This window comes from Zeus faber, assembly GCF_960531495.2.
Source record: "Zeus faber genome assembly, chromosome: 2".
In the NCBI taxonomy this organism is placed as follows: domain Eukaryota; kingdom Metazoa; phylum Chordata; class Actinopteri; order Zeiformes; family Zeidae; genus Zeus; species Zeus faber.
Window position 1 is genome coordinate 9473289 of NC_137189.1, and position 6000 is coordinate 9479288.

Sequence of the window (6000 nt, forward strand, 5' to 3'; positions counted from 1 at the left end):
TACAAAAAAGTTAAAAGAATTAGTGGCGGGAACAAGCTTTGTGGAAATATTTCCTTGAGTTTATTAAACAAATCTCTTCGGCGTTTAAGCTCTGCTACCTCGTGGTAAGAGCTGAAAGAGGAAAATAGCAAAAGCCTAATTTGAACTGACAATAAAACCCTCCTGGCGTAGGTACAAGCGTAATTATGGTTATGACCACCATAACCATAACCCGAAAATGAACACATAAATGGAAATTCATTGCACAAAAACATGTAGCGGTCCATCTTAGCCTCCATCTTAGGTGCTTAATCCCCAAAGTGCTGACTACTGGCAATCCTTCAACCCCCGTCTGAACGACAGGTTGACATCACCGGCTTGAAGGTGAACAACGACAAATATAAATTCACCAAACAAGAACAAGAGGAAGAAAACCCACAATCCACCACCATGTCTCTCAGAGACTGATGGTGGCACTTCCAAAGGCCGCTCCATTCTTCATTGGAAAGAAACACCTGTCACCCAAACTTCCTTCTGCCACAGCACACACTGTACAATGGAACCTCCTGATATTATTATTATTATTATTATTATTATTATTATTATTATTATTATTATTATTATTATTATTATTATTATCATTATTATAATATGTTTAATAACTATACTAACTTGCGGCCGCCTGTGCGAGCACCGCGTGTCGATTACGCACATTTGAGTATTTTTCGAGCTTATAGAGCTTGTGCATAATCATCGGGTGTCATGACATTTCACTGCATATATGTAGGACCGTATGTGTATCTATGTGACAAATAATCTCTTGAACTTGAACTTGAACTTTTATAATTATTACTATTATTATTATTATATATTAGTTGGAGCCATGAGCCTGACCTACGTGCTGAATGTGGACAAGGGGCCGGTACGCTGACTACTGCACACACCGCTTTCAGGTCATTGCTCTCTAGCTTTAATATAATATAATATAATATAATATAATATAATATAATATAATATAATATAATATAATATAATCATTTGGTTCAGCATCTCAGAGTTAAAATACATAGAAGTACATAGAGTGCTTACGGCGCTAAATGGCAGACAGTGAAAGCAGCCTCGGACGCCGCAATTGAAACCCTTCCATATACCAATGTTTTGGAAGAAGCCCTGCGAAACCATCGGCCCGGTTATCTAGACTGAGGCTACGCGGCAGTAAAAACTTGGAAAGTAAGGAATGCAGGCATCAGTAACAATGAGTAGCTCAATTACCCTACTATTACCAGTCCGCACCACCACCACCACCACGTCTACGACCTCACCGGAGGCCGCCAGCTGCAGTCCACCGTGGCCCCCTTCTCTATAGACGGATTACTGACGGAACGGCTCGAACTTATTATTATTATTCTAAATATATAATAATGATAACAATAATAATGATAATAATAACACCTTTGTGACACGGGTAAGTCAGCACTCACAAGTCAGCACCCGGTCCTCCAGGTTGGGGGTTGGGTGTGGGGTTAACAACCTCACCCCGTTAAAAAAAAAGCATGTTAGGGAAACGACGAGAAGAAGCCATCCTGGTAAGGAGCAAATGGTGGGGGCTCGTCGCCCAATGTTCCAGAAGGAACGGGAGGAACTAACTAACTAACTATATATTTAATTTATATTTTAAAATTATTATTATTATTATTATTATTATTATTATTATTATTATTATTATTATTATTATTACATATATTTAATTTGTATTTTTTTTAATTACTGCTACTACTATTATTATTATTATTATTATTATTATTATTATTATTATTTTAATGCATACTAATGCGAGACTGGGCAACGATTAATTCGTAGCGACCAAATCTCTTACCGAACTGTGGTGTCGGGGGTCAGTCCGCCAAAAGAGTGGGCGAGCGAGCAAATCTTCGACTCACAAACTGAAAATAATTAATGAGGACTAAACTGAAGTGTAAGGCAAAAAGAAAGGGCGGAGGGATTCGACGTAATGCATAGTGGATGTGCCTGATTTACACTTTGCATTCCACCAACATGAATCATTTTGCGAGAATTAAACGATTCTTGGGAGGATTCCATTCACAACTCTTGAGTTGTGAATGGAGTGAATGGAGTCGAACCGACTCTTCTAGCTCTCGTTCACAGTTCAGGAAGTCGTCCCTCGCTCAGCGTGCGTGACACCAAGTGAACCAAACACAAGGAGAGTCAGAAAATAGAACGACTCTTTACCCGAATCTCAAAAAAAGAGTCAAACCTTTCATCGCGTCTATGATGCGAAACTTGACCTTTTTCTGAGGAACACAGAGCTGCTATTCTGCTAGGAGTGATGAACTGGTGCAACGTGGCAATTTGGATTTTGCAACACATGCTAGTTTCCATTATTCATGTAGTTTATTTGGAATTTGAAACATTTTCACCTGGCAAGCTCTGGTGGTTGACAAACACTGAGTTTATGTACAGTTTATACCATCTATTTTAAAACAAAAAATGATACTCAATCAAAGAGTGGACTCTGATGCTCTTTATATCAAATGTCTCAGCTTCTCCCTCCAGGCGTTGGAGGTTCTGACGACTCTCTTCGGCCTCTCTTGCTGAGGAAAGCACCATCCCTCCTCCCGAATCCGAACGAGGTCAGCGACAGTATCATCGGGCCCCACGCTGAGAAGCAGAAACCACTCGTCTGATCATCGAAAAACAAAACAAGCAACAGCTCTGACAGCCACGTAGGGGCAGAAATATGTGTCACTAGAAAGTGAATTTCAATCATTTTGACCACGCACACCAGCTTAATGGTAGGAAATAGGGTTTAATTGTCTTGCTCAAGGACACTTCAGCACACTACCAGCAGGATAGTGCCAACCACTAGACGACCCGCTCTACCTCCCGAGCTACCGCCCCCTTAATATGTGTCACTAGAAACTGAATTTGAGCCGTTTATATTTGAATTTGAATTGCTTAACTTGAATAATTGCATTAAAAAACTGAATTTGAATCACATCATTTGAATTTCTATTGTTTCATTTGAATAATTGCATTAAAAAACTGAATGTGAATCACATAATTAGGATTTGTTTTGTTTAACTTGAATAATTGCATTGAAAAACTGAATCTGAATAGCATAATTTGAGATAAATTTGTTTGGAACTGAATTCCAATAAACTTTGGACGGAATGTAATATTAGGAAATTTAATTAATTTGCTTTGAAACTACTTGATCCTCACTGAGAAATCATTCAGTTCTCGTGATTCAAATTCAGTTCGGTGTGTCTCACAGAGCTGGGTCGTTGAGGAAAAGCAATCGAGTGCAGATTCACACACATTTGGCGCGGCTCCGTTTCCGGAAGTGAATTTCCCATTCATTCACTCCATTGACGTTTCAGAAAATACTTATTTAAAGAGTTTTAAGCCTGGACAACCAAGACAACCAACTACCAATGAATCGTGACCATAAAACATTTGATTCAGAATCGGAAAATGGGAAAAAAAGGCAAATATACAAGACTGTGTATGTAATTATTAAGGAACTACACATCCCATAAACCATTGGGAGTGATACCTTTCCAACGACTTCCAACCTCACGATAGTTTAGCGTTGTTCTTCAATTGAACCTTTCTTGTTATTATAGTGTTTATATTGTTAATAATAGTGTTGCAATATATCTTTCTGCGGTAAACGTAACGTAAACGACCGTAGAGTTTAGTGGTAACAGTAAAACCTCCCAATTTCTTTTGTTTTCTCGTAAACATCTCATACTTTTAATCTTTCTGAAAAATAAAACAATAAATAGGCTGGTGGCGCTGCAATCTCCGCTCTGCTGACCGCTGCTCAATCCGCTGTGCATCCCCAACAGCAAATGAATTCAATTTCATTATATTACATTCAGTTTCAAGTATATTGGAATTCACTTCCAAACAAATACATTCAATTTCAAATAATGCTATTCAAATACTGTTTTTTAATGCAATTATTCAAGTTAAACAATACAAATTCAAATGGTGTGATTGAAATGCATGACACTTAAAGGGGGCAGTAGCTCAGGAGGTAGAGCGGGTCGTGTTTGGAAGATTGCTGCTTGGTTGCTGGCTCCAGCTGGTAGTGTGCTGAAATGTCCTTGAGCAAGACACTTTAACCCAAGTTGGTGTGCACCTTGCATGGCGGCGCCACCATTAGGGTGTGAATGGGTGAATGCGAGGTATGCACTGTAAAGCATTTTGAGTTGTATGACTTGAAAAGCCCTATATAAATGCGTTCCATTTACCATTTCCATATTTCTGCCTAAAGTCATGACACGTGTTTCTACTCTACAAACGGTTCCTTCCGACATTAGAGGTCTTCTCAGATTGGGATCCCTGAGACAAATTCTCACCAAATGGGGTCTGTGGCCTAAAACTTGTGAAATTGAGGGTCCTTGATATGAAAAAGGTTGAGAATTACGGCTCTATAGGTACAGCAACTAATGCATTGTTAAATTTAATTGTTGCTAGTTGGTCTATTTCCACTGAAGGCATGTGTATGTAAGTAGCCAACAATAAATATTACTAATTCCTCTGCTCACAATTGGATGGCATTATAAAGAGCATTTAAATCAGGCTGCTTTAATTTCTTATCTTTACCTTCGGTAAAAGGCCTAGTTTTCATACATAATGGAACAGATCTAATATTAATTTTCCTGGGGTACACCCAGGGGTTCAATTGGGCTGGAGCAAGCAGGAGTTCAGCTCCCCTTCCTAATTAAAGGATAACTCTGATATTTCTTAACCTAAATGAACCCTTTTGGATATTTATCGATCCGAGTGATTAGAATCAGAATCTTTTTAATTGATCCAGTATTTAGTGAATAACTTCAGCTGACTGAGCTGCAATTTGTAGTGCAATCGGGCAACTGCTGAAGAACGACCAAATAACTGGTCCTCTAATGTGAAGATAAAGTCAGAGAGCTCTGTGATGGATTTAATGTGATAATTACTTTTCGATTATTCTTATTATTGTTTTTTTTTTTTTTTTTTTTTTTAATCAAATTCTATATCTGCTGATTAAGAAAGCACTCTTGAACCTAAGCAGATGATTAAATTCATGAATGAAAAGGGTTTTCCGGCACAAATATTATTGTCACGATTACAAACCCAAATAAAAAGGTGAGAATACATCTTATCTAATCGTTATCAACATAGTTGGCCCACTGTTAGAGTTTCATTTGTGAGAATTTTTTTAACGTCTATTAAACTTGAAAAATAGGAATTAAGTATTCATTTATAAAATATATCCAATGACAATGACACCAATCGAATCATATTTTTTAAAGTGTAAATAAAGGATATATAAGTATATGCTTTTCTCCGCTAAGACGTATATGTTTAAAGCTTCAACGTGGAGCACTTCCCCCCCAAACGGCACCTCAATTTAGCCACGTTGGAGCTATCCATTATGACAAGGACGGAACCTCCGATCGACTGCATTGATCCCCTCCTGTTCCCCCGTGTCGATGCTCCACCTGTAGCATTGATCACGTCCGGGCTGATTTGGTGAAACTGCGCCGATTTAAATGGAAATGCTGAATCAACGACAGCATCAGCCTTATTTCCCAATTAGCGGGGGAGCTTTTGCTGCGATCCCACAGCCTGTTAGATGACCAATATGTACCGGTTGTTGACAAAAAACAAACAAAAAAAAACAACCTTTGTCAATTATATATACAGTACGGTGTAACAAATAAAATTATATTACAATAATCAATAAATGGGTCAACATCATATTTGAGAGAGAGATCGATCGGGAAATAGACAGATAGAGCATTTTTCTCGTATGACCCCTTGAACTGTTAAAAAAAGGAAGGCATCATGTTACACTGACTTTGAATTATACACGAGGGGTTTTTGTGTGTGGTATTTAATGTAAACAGACTTGTTTCTTTTCGCAACTGGTAGAAACACAAAATGATTAAAAATGCCATTACGTCAGCCAGGGCACCAGGATGAAGTGACTGAGGGGGCAGTTAAATT